Below are 12,121 nucleotides of genomic sequence, written 5' to 3' on the forward strand. Positions count from 1 at the left end.
TTCATAAATATTTTGGCTGCTTGTGTGTCTTCTTTTGAAAAAGCAGTGTTAATGTTATTTGACCACTTTTTAATGGGGTTATTTGATTTTTATTTGTTTAAGTTGCTTACAGATTCTGGATATGAATCCATTGTCAGATGCCTAGTTTGCAAATTATTTTCTTCCTTTTTAGTAGGTTTTCTGTTTACTCTGTTGATTGTTTCTTTTGTTTTATAGAGAGCTTTTTAGTGTAATTAAGTACCATTTGTCAATTTTTGTTTTTGTTGCATTTGCCTTTGTGGTCTTAGTAGTGAATTATTTGCCTAGGCAAATGTCCAGAATAATTTTTCCTGGGTTTTCTTCTAAGATTTTTATAGATTGAGGTCTTACGTTTAAATCTTTACTACATCTTGAGTTAATTTTTTTATATAGTGACAGGTGGGGATCCAGTTTTGTTCTTCTGTATATGACTGGCCAATTTTCCCAGTACAATTTATTGAAAAGGTGTCCTTTCCTCATTGTTTATTTTTGTTGACTCTGTCAAAGATCTGTTGGTTGTAGATGTGTGGTTTTATTTCTGAGTTCTCTATCCTGTTCTATTGATCTATGTGCTTATTTTTGTATAGTACCATGTGGTTTTGGTTATTAGAAACTAGAAGTATAGTTTGAAATGAAGTAATGTGAAGCCTGTTCCTTTGCTCCCTTTGCTTTGCCTTGACTATTGGGCACCTTTTTGGTTCCATATGGATTTTACAATAAATTTGACTAATTCTGTGAAAAATTATGTTGGTAATTTTATGGGAATTGTATTGAATCTGCAGTTTGCTTTGGGCAGTGTGGGCATTTTAACAATATCGCTTCTTCCAGTCCATGAGCATGGAATGTTTTTCCATTTGTTTGTGTCATCTATCAATTTATTTCAGCAGTGTTTTGTAATTCTCCTTGTAGAGCTCTTTCACCTCCTTGGTTAGATGTATTCCTAGGTATTTTTTTTTTTTCTGGCTATTGTAAGTAGGATTGCACCCTTTATTTGGTTCTCAGCTTGAACTGTATTGATGTATAGAAATGCTAGTTATTTCTGTATGCTGATTTTGTATCCTGAAACTTCACTAGAGTAGTTTATCAGATCTAGGAGTCTTTTGGAGGGAGGTTTAGAGTTTTCTAGGTATAGAATCATACTGTAAGCAAATAGAGATAATTTAATGTCCTCTTTCCTATTTGGATGCCTTTTATTTCTTTCTCTTGTCTGATTGCTCTGGCAAGTAACTACCATGCTATATTGAATAGAAGTGGTGAGAGTAGATGTCCTTGTTTTTGTCCAGTTCTTTGAGAAAATGTTTTCAATTTTTTTCCGTTCAATATGATGTTTGCTGTGAGTTTGTCATAAATGGCTGTTATTATTTTGAAGTATGCTCCCTTGATGCCTAGTTTGTTGAAGGTTTTTATCATGAAGAGATATTGGATTGTATTTAATGCCTTTTTGCTTCGATTGAGATTATCACATGGTTTTTGCTTTTAATTCTGTTTGTGTGGTGGATCATGCTTATTGATATGCTGATATTGAACCATCCTTGCATCCCAGGACTAAAGCCCACTTGGTCATGGTAAAATATCTCTTTGATGTGCTACTGTATTCATTTTGCTAATCCTTTTGTTGAGGATTTTGGCGTCTATGTTTACCAGGGATAACGGCCTGTGGTTTTCTTTTTTTCTTGTGTTTTTGCCAAATTTTGGTATAAGATGATTCAAGTTTTATAGAATGAATTAGGAAGAAACACATCTCCTCAATTTGGGGTTAATAATTTCAGTAAGATTGATACCAGTTCTTCTTTGTACATCTGGTAGAATTCAGCTGTAAATCTAACTGGTCCAGGAGTGTTTTTGGTTGGTAACTTTTTTATTGCAATTTAATTTTATAATTTACTATTGGTCTGTTCAGGGTTTCAGCTTCTTTTTTGTTCAATGAAGAGAGGTTGTGTGTTTCCAAGAATTTATCCATATCCAACAGGGTTTTTTTGTGTGTTCACTTAGAGATCTATATAGTAATCTTTGAGGATTTTTGTATTTCTCTGAGATCAGTTGTTACGTCACCTTTGTCATTTTTGATGGTGTTTATTTGGGTCTTCTCTTTATTTTCTTTGTTAATCTAACTAGTAGTCTATCAGTCCTGTTTACCCTTTCAATAGCCAACTTCTTATTTTGTTGATCCATTGTATAAGTTCTTTCTTTGGTGTCAATTTTATTTAGTTCTGCTTTAATTTTAGTTATTTATTTTCTTTTACTAGCTTTGGGTCTACTTTGTTCTTGTTTTCATATCTCCCTTCAGTGTGACTTTAGGTTGTTAATTTGAAATCTTTCTATTTTCTTGATGTAGGCATATGGTGCTCTAAACTTTCCCCTTAACCATTACTCTTGCTGAATCTCAGAGATTTGGGCATGTTGTTTCTCTATTTTCATTTGTTTCAAATAACTTTTTTTTAATTTCTGCCTTAATGTCTTTGTTTATTCAAAAGTCATTCAGGAACAAGTTGTTTAGGTTCCATGTATTTCTGTGGTTTTGAGAATTCCTCTTGGTATTGAGTTCTAATTTTACCCCACTGTATTCAAAGAAGATGGTTGGTATAATTTTGATTTTTCTGAATTTATTGAGACTTGCTTTATGGCCAAGCATGTAGTCAGTCCTAAAGAATGTTTCATATGTGGATGAGAATAAAGTATATTCTATAGTTATTGGGTGGAGTATGCTGTAGCTGTCCATTAAATTCATTTGGTCAGGTGTTCCACTTCAGTCTACAATTTCTGGGTCAGTTTTCTACATCAATGGTCTCTCTAACATTATCACTGTGGTGTTAAAATCCCCATGATTATTATGTGACTTTCTATCTCTTTTCTTAGGACTAATGGTAATTGGTTTATAAATTAGGATGCTTTGATATTGGGTGCGCATATATATATATATATATATATATATATGAATGATGGTTATGTCTACTTGTTGAATTTCATAATGCCGTTTTTTTGTACGTTTTCACTATTGTTAGTTTTAAGTAAGTTTTATGTAATATAAAAATAACAACCCTGGCTTTTGTTTGTTTTCAATTTGCATGATAGATCTTTCTCCATCTCTGTAGTTTGAGCCTATGATTGCCATTACATGTGAAATGGGTCTCTTGAAGAAAGCAGAAGATCATTTATTTTAGCCAATTTGCCATACTGGCTTTTAAGTGGAGCATTTACACCATTTATGGTAAAGGTTAATATTGATATGTGAAGTTTCCTTTCTCTCATATTGTTGATAGCTAGTTGCTTTGTAATCTCAGTAGTATATTTGCTTTATAGGGTCTGTGGACTTTGTACTTATGTGTGCTTTTGTGGTAGCAAGTATCATCATTTTGTTTCATTGTTTAGAATTCTGACATTTTTTTGTAGGTTTAACCTGGTGGTGACAAATTCCCTTAACATTTACTTGTCTGAGGAACACTTTATGTCTGAAGCTCAGTTTAAAAGGATATTAAATTCTTGTTTGGCATTTTGTTTCATAATTAAGGCTAAAAGTAAGTCCCCAGTCTTTTTTGGCTTGTATGGTATCTGCTGAGAATTCTGCTGTTAGTCTTATGGAATTCCCTTTATAGGTAATTTTGCCTTTTTCTCTATTTTTTCTTTAAGATTTTTTCTTTCATATTGACTTAGGATAGTCTAATGACTATGTGCCTTGGGGAAGGTTGTCACATGCAGCGGCTCACAGAAGTGCTCTGGATTTTTTTTTTTTTTTTTTTTTAATCTGCATGTCAACGTTTTTAGCAATTCCTGGATTATACTCTGAAATCCCTTTTCCAAGTTGCTTACATTTTCATCTTCATTTTCTCTTTCAGAAATGCCAATAAATTATATGTTTAGTGGCTTTACATAATCTTTTAATTCTCAAAAGTTTTCTTCATTAAAAAAACTTTTTTCTTTATTTTTGTCTGATTTGGTTAATTCTGATTTGATTTTTGAGCTCTGAAATTTTTTCTTATGTTTGATCTAGTCTATTGCTAAAGACTCTGATATGGTTTGGCTGTGTCCCCACCCAAATCTTATCTTGAATTTCCATGTGTTGTGGGAGGGACTCAGTATGAGATAACTGAATCATGGGGGCAAGTCTTTATCTTGCTGTTCTCGTGATAGTGAATAAGACTCATGAGATCTGATGGTTTTAAAAATGTAAGTCTCCCTGCAGAAACTCTTTCCTCTTGTCTGCTGCCATGTGAGATATGCCTTTCACCTTCTATCATGATTGTGAGGCCTCCCCAGCCACGTGGAACTTTAAGTCCAATAAAACTCATCTTTTTTTTTTTTTTTTTTTTTTTTTTTGTAAATTTCCCAGACATGGGTATGTCTTTATCAGCAACATGAAGATGGACTAATAAAGTCTCCAATTGTATTTGAAATTCCTGTAGTGAAATTTTCAATTCTGTAAGCACTCTTTGATTCTTTTAATATAGTGATGTCTTCTTTCAAATCCTGGATCATTTTACTGTTTTCTTCATGATGGATTTCAACTTTCTCTTGGATCTCATTGAGTTTCCAGCAATCCATACTTTGAATTCTTTATCTTTCATTTCAGACATTTCAGTCTGGTTCAGATCTATTGCCAGGGATCTAATGCAATTTTTAGAGGTAACAGAACACTGTTTTTTTTTTTTTTTTGTACTGCCAGAGTTTCTGTGCTGATTTACTCTCACTTGAGGGAGCAGCTATTGATTCCATTTGTTTTCTTTGTTTTTCTTTGGTTTGGATGGGACTTTTTAACTTTTAATTCTTTTTCCCCTTGAGGGTTTGACTGTGGTGTATGTTGTATATGATCCATTGGCTTTGTTTCAATTATTTTGAGGGGGCCAAGTCTCTGTGTGGGTGTCTTGGTTGTGAATAGGTTCTGTGTGGTGGTTTTCTCAGATGCTTCTTGATGTAGTGATATATTTTTGTTTGGTGATGCAGTTCAGACTGCACTCCAGTAGATGATGGCATTTAACATTAAGAGCGGGCATGTGGCCTGGTGCCTAGGGGGCACAAACTGCCCTAATGAGGTTGGCACCTAGAAATCATGATGGGGTGTGCTAAAATATTGGGGGAAGAGTGGATGCACCAGTTCCTTGACCTGAGTCAGCAGAAATGTCATCCATTTCCCTATCATGCCCCTGTTTTGAGTCTAACAATCTTCTGTTTGTATAAAGGCTTTCTCCTTTGATTCCTGGCCTTAGTGCAGTTCTGGGCTGCAGATCCAACTCTCTGATGACTATAGCTAGAATAGGGCTTGGAGCAGAACCTCTTCCCCAAGGCCAGGGCAGGAAACTCCACAGTCTCTTATTAGTTTCTGACGCACTGCTGCTCACTGAAGGGAGAGGAAGTTGGGCCTCACTTTTCATGGAAGCCTGAGCAGATGCCAGTTTACATTCAGTGGAGTGGAGTCTCTAGGAAAGTGGAAAAAGTTCTTTCTTTCCATAGGTGCTCACTGGCGCAATGGGAAGAACTGCTGTTGCATCTGTAACGGTGTATTGGCGGTGGTGGGGGCGGGGGGGCCGTGGGCAGAAAGAGGGTGAGAGATGACCGCCTCTCCACATCCATTGCCAGGCATTAGTGGTGCCTCCTTTGGTGGTTTATGCCATGCTCACATTTCCTTTGTATCATAGGGGGTTTGGGTGGGTTGCACTCTCCCTTCCCTTAGGAATGGCTCATGCTGAGGGTGAGATGTCCAGAGGGCACACACTCCCTGGGGACCTGCCATTTCCCTGTGCTTTCCAAAGTCAGAGAGGGTTGTGGAATATGTCTATGGGTGGTCTGGTGGTGCAGTGGTTCAAGGACAGAGGTTACCCAGGCAGGGGAGTGACACCATGAATGAACCACCAGTATGGTGCGTACCATCTCATTTTGGATGTTAGGGGTTGTGGCATGGCTATGTGAGCTGGCCACCCAAGTCTCTGTTCCTAAAAAGTTCTCTACTTGCCACCTATGGTGTTGCCCCAGGTTTCATGGGCAGAAGGGCTCTCCAGCAAGTGGTTAACAGATTGCCAGAAAGCTGAGGGGAGCAGAAAAGCCTTTCCATCCATCCTTTTTACTGTGCTCTGAGTTCCTCAGGAGTCTAACTCAGCCAGACTCTTGCTGTTTTTGTTTTATGTGCCCCAACATCTTCCCATGGGTGCTGCAATAGGTCCTGGCTAACTTCTCACCATTTTTCTTTTAAAACTTGACTATTCACTGGTAAATTTGATCTTCTTTCTGAGGAAAATGGGCTTGTAATGTTCCTAGCCAGCCATCTTGAAAAATAAGAAAATTAAAAAAAAAATAAAAAGACTGAATAATTGATCTTTTCAGATAATGGAAAGAAACAAAAATATTGGAATATTTGTAGAAATGAAATAATACATACAGTAAATCTTGTCTTTAAAGATCCTATAGACCAGAGATGAATATGTTTATTACCAAATGGCGGCTATAAAAATATTTCTTTAATTTTTCCTCTTTGTTCCATCTCCACTATAACTCTTAATGTAATCACCATCAATTCACATGTGAACTATTGCAAGGGCTTCCTGTCTTCTTTGGTTTTCACCTCCAAACTATTCTTTATAGTACATCCAGAGATAACTTTAAAATATACAAACCTGCATATGTCACTCTTTTGCTGAAAATACTTCATGTTTTTTGGAAATTGTACAAAATCTTTTATATGTATTATAATAGTGAATAAATGGAATTCACTAATGACATCTGTAATCTTGTCTTGAATCTCTCTTCAATACAAACATACTCCAGACCACCTGAACTTAATTCAGTTTCTTGTGCAAGATAAAAATTTTGTCACATCATGTTATACAAATGTATACCTGCCAACCCCTCTGCCTGCAATGTTTTTATCCCCAGTTTTTGTCAGTTTCTTGCTTGTAAATCCTTCAGGACTAAGCTCAGGGAACATTTTCTCACAACAATCTCCTAAACCAGTGAGATGGTTCTGCTGTGTCCCCACCCAAATCTTGTCTTGAAATGTAGTTCCCATAATTCCCATGTGTCTTGGGAGGGGCACAGTGGGGGGTAATCGAATCATGGGAGCGGGCCTTTCCCATGCTGTTCTCATGATAGTGGGTAAGTGTCATGAGATCTGATGGTTTTATAAAGTGGGGTTCCCCTATACATGCTCTCTTGCCTGCCACCATGTAAGATGTGACTTTGCTCCTCATTCACTTTCCGCCATGATTGTGAGACCTCCCAAGCCATGTGGAACTGTGAGTCAATTAAACCTCTTTTCATTATAAATTACCCAGTCTCAGGTATGTCTTTATTAGCAGAATGAGAACAGACTAATACAACCAGGTACTGTTCCCTTTTCCACAAATCATAACAATAGAAAGTTTTCCTTTATGGCACTTACCATCATTGTAATGAACATTTTGTACAGTATTTTGTTTATCTCCTTACTTGTTAGAAGCTCTAATTTGGCCACAAACAGTGATCCATAGCTACATCTCCCTAGTATTTGTTAAAGAAATGAATGAAGTGTCTATGTTACTCAGGATAGGATTTTGACCACCTAATTGTTAAAAGTATTATCAAAAGATTGATAGTGCCTCTCATAATATTAAATTATATGAAAATATTGGGAAATGCCTTAAGAAGTAAACAAAAACTTAAATGTTAAAACTATAAGTATATATATATCTCTCTCTCTCTAACATGTGTGTGTGTGTGTGTGTGTGTGTGTATATATATATATAGTCCAAAGCTCTGACACGATTAAAATATAATGTGGGATAGTCTATATTTTTGTAATATAGACCTCAAATACGTCACCAATAATAATGAGAAAGATAAGTTTTTGAAATAAATATGTTAACATTTCCAAAGAAAATTAAAACAACAACAGACTCATATCATAATTATAGTGCATATTTTGTACCATTTTTATAGTATCTTTTATGAACTCCATAGCTCTAACATGATAATAACACCGGGATATACATCCATTACATTTTAATTGTTTAGGAAATGTGGCTTATTAACCAAAATTAAATGAACATGGAAGAGACTGTTACCTAGTATCAATCATAAAAAATTATGATAAATACCTGCTTACCACATAAACTTTAATATGCTATCTTTATTTTAAATATTTATTTCCATATTTTATTTTATTTTATTTTTTTTGAACTTTTCTTTTTTTTTTAAATTTATTTATTATTATTATACTTTAAGTTGTAGGGTACATGTGCATAACGTGCAGGTTTGTTACATATGTATACTTGTGCCATATTGGTGTGCTGCACCCATCAACTTGTCATTTACATCAGGTATAACTCCCAATGCAATCCCTCCCCCCTCCCCCCTCCCCATGACAGGCCCCTGTGTGTGATGTTCCCCTTCCTGAGTCCAAGTGATCTCATTGTTCAACTAAAGAGCTTCTGCACAGCAAAAGAAACTACCATCAGAGTGAACAGGCAACCTACAGAATGGGAGAAAATTTTTGCAATCTACTCATCTGACAAAGGGCTAATATCCAGAACCTACAAAGAACTCAAACAAATTTACAAGAAAAAAACAAACAACCCCATCAAAAAGTGGGCAAAGGATATGAACAGACATTTCTCAAAAGAAGATATTCATACAGCCAACAGACACATGAAAAAATGCTCATCATCACTGGCCATCAGAGAAATGCAAATCAAAACCACAATGAGATACCATCTCACACCAGTTAGAATGGCGATCATTCAAAAGTCAGGAAACAACAGGTGCTGGAGAGGATGTGGAGAAATAGGAACACTTTTACACTGTTGGTGGGATTGTAAACTAGTCCATATTTTATTTTTATAGTTCAGTGATTTTCAGTAATCTGTGTTTGTGGATCTCATATCAATTTCTTATGAAAACCAGAAAACGAGAATTTTCATTGTTATCAACTTCTACAACACGATCCAAACTTCATAGGTGATGGTAAAGGTAAAGAAGGATGATAATATATTTACTGATCGCCAAGACGTTATATTAAAATTAAAATTACTATGACTACCATATTGGATAAACTATTATAATAATGTCATTGGCAATGAAGTAATTTATAATTGCTTTTAGTTCTGGGGTCAATGTGTAAACACCAGGAAAGTACTTACAAAATTACTTCTGTAGCTAAATAAAGCTAATATCTATATGTACTGACAGTCTTTATGGATGATGTATTATCAGTATCGTTCCTCTCTTTTAAAGAGAGTAAAGATTAGCGGTAGAGTTTTCAACAGATAAAACGTGGCTAGAATTAGGTCATGGAGGACTGGAGTATTAGAGTGTCAGCCACAAGGGAAGATGCTAAGCTTGGAGTGTGGAGCTGATGAAGAAATGATAATGCGGAGGCTAGATCAGAAAATAGTGTAGTCTCTATCAAGGGCCTGAAGGGTATTGAAGCAAGATTTTGAAACCAAAGGAAATAGATCGAATATCAAGATCGATATTGGAAGGCTGATTGTTCTGAGTTTTGGATATTAGCTGACTCTAAAATTTCTTTTTACAACTCAATAGAGAAAATAATTTAAAGGGCCAACCACAGGAAAGGTAGTGTTACACATATAGGTATACTGAAATTGATCCATGTGTAATATTTATTGCTTTAAAATACATATTTAGAATGGTTATTTCTGAAGCATTTGGGAAAAGATTGATCCTGGAGGCTGATTTTTCTACATATTTAGGGCTTAAAATTTTATGTGATGGAGTTCTACATGGTTTGATTTTATAAGTGTTTCAAATGCCTTGTGCATTATCCTATCCTTAAAGAGAGAGAGTGTAGACAGTGGTTAAAGAATAGTCTTTGGAATCCACAGACTTGGATTTGAGTCCTTCTTTTGCCATTTGCTGTGTAATCTTTGTCAATATTGACTTCAGTTTCCTCACTCAGTTATAGTATTATATAGTTAAAATTATACTTTAAGAATATTTCTGGATTGAAGTATTCCCATAGTTTGTTACATAATATAGTTTAAATTAGTTAAAGAAATATTTATTGAGCACTTCTATGTCCCAGAACTTATTTTAAACACTGGTAGGTTTTGAGCTACTTTATTTTTTGTATCAGTTTTATGTTCCATTCTCTTGAATAAAATTCAGTATGACTTCATAACACATTTTGAATTCTGGAGTGTTTACAGTACAGTAATTTAACATCCACATTTCTCATCCCCTTAGGACAGAGGAATTTATAAAATAATTATAAAGATTCAATGAGGGTATAGTTCAAAAAGACACAGAGGATTTGAGGACTTAAATTTCTTTGAACAATTTGTGCAGCAAGATTAAACCCATTAGGAAAGAAACTGAACAAATGATATGAATCAGAATAGTTTAGCACATTAAAAACATTACATGATCAAAGCAGAAAACATTTTTTAGTCATCTATCTACTTATAAATATTTATAAATCAGGAGAAAATATGTGTTCTATATAAATCATTTATATATATATATTTGAAGTTTTAATAATTTTTGTATACCATTCCAACTTTGAAATCCTTAAATTTTGATTAATTTAGTTGTTAATGACAGAGTTTTCAGTGTTTTTTTAAAAAAGCCTTGGCCAGTAGTTCACACCTGTAATCCCAGCACTTTGGAAGGCTGAGGAGGGCAGATCACTTGAGCCCAGGAGTTCAAGACTAGCCTGGGCAACATAGTGGGACCCTATCTCCGCAAAAAATAGAAAAAATAGCCAGATATGGTGAGACGTGTCTGCAGTTCCAGCCACTCTGGAGGCTGAGGTGGGAGGATTGCATGAGCATGGGAGGTTGGGACTGCAGTGAGCTGTGATTGCACCACTGGACTCCAGCCCGAATGACAGAGGGAGAACCTGTCTCAAAAAAAGAAAAAAAATTAATTTAATTTATAATGAATAAAAGTAAAGTCTTTATCTCTCAAACACTTGATGTTTGCTCTTTAAAGATGCTGTCTGATGCCTAATTAGACTGTCAAGGATTCATATTTTTGAAGATAAAATTATTAACATCAATGCTTATTTAAAAAATGAGGAGATGATTTTAAAATGCAACTTCTCTTGGGTATCTTGTTTGCTGGAAATATTTTTCTTTGTCTAGAAAATGTATTTGGTTACCAGTTTTATCACAGTGATACTGAAATATTTAATTAGGAATTCTGATAGATTAAATGCACTTAAAAATATAAATAATTTAACCAAATGCTTTCATTTTGACCTAGGTATAAACTAGAAAGAAAAGCTTAGAAAAAATCACAATAAATTAAATATTAAAAAGGTTGGATATGGGTAGCTCAGATACCCTTGTACTCAAATCCTCCCACTTAGAGGAATTATGTTAAATACAAGAGTGTGAAAAAGATTCAATTGACATACATAGTTTCAGAAATATTTTGATCCTATCTACACAATACCATGTCTTTATTTTAGTTAAAAAAAATTGACAACTTAAAAATTTTATATTCCAAAATATGGATACATTATTTGTAGTAGAAAAAGAGTGTAAAGGAAAAAAAAATAGTGCCAGAAGTTAGAAAACCTACGATTTTTTCCCCTAGCTTTGCCACTAATACATTTTATAAGATTCTGATTTCTCATGCCTGAAGTATAGATTATATAGTTTCATTTTTAAAATTCAATAAATGATTTAATTACCTTTCCATTTTAATTTGTTAAAAGTTCACAAATAACATGGTACATTTCAATGGAGTACAACATGATGTTTTATTTAATTTAAAAATATACACTTTAAATATATATACACATATACATTCTTTAAATATATATAATATATATACTTTAAATATATATGTGTAGAGTGAAATAGTTACATCTAGCTAATTAACAAATGCATTACCTCACATAGTTATCATTTTTGTGGTGACAGCATGTAACATCCACTTTTTTACATTTTTCAAGTATATTCATTTACTATAGTCACCTTGCTTTACAATGTATCTCTTGAAATCAATTCCTCCTATAAACTGTAATTATGTATCCTTTAACCAACATATCTCCCCATCAGCCTCTTCCCCCTTACCATCAGTCTCCAGAAACTACTATTATATTCTCCTTCTACTTCTATTTTTTTGGCTTCCACATATAAGTAAGATCATATAGTATTTGACCTTCTGTGCC

Source organism: Macaca nemestrina, chromosome 3 (assembly GCF_043159975.1).
Source record: "Macaca nemestrina isolate mMacNem1 chromosome 3, mMacNem.hap1, whole genome shotgun sequence".
In the NCBI taxonomy this organism is placed as follows: Eukaryota; Metazoa; Chordata; class Mammalia; order Primates; family Cercopithecidae; genus Macaca; species Macaca nemestrina.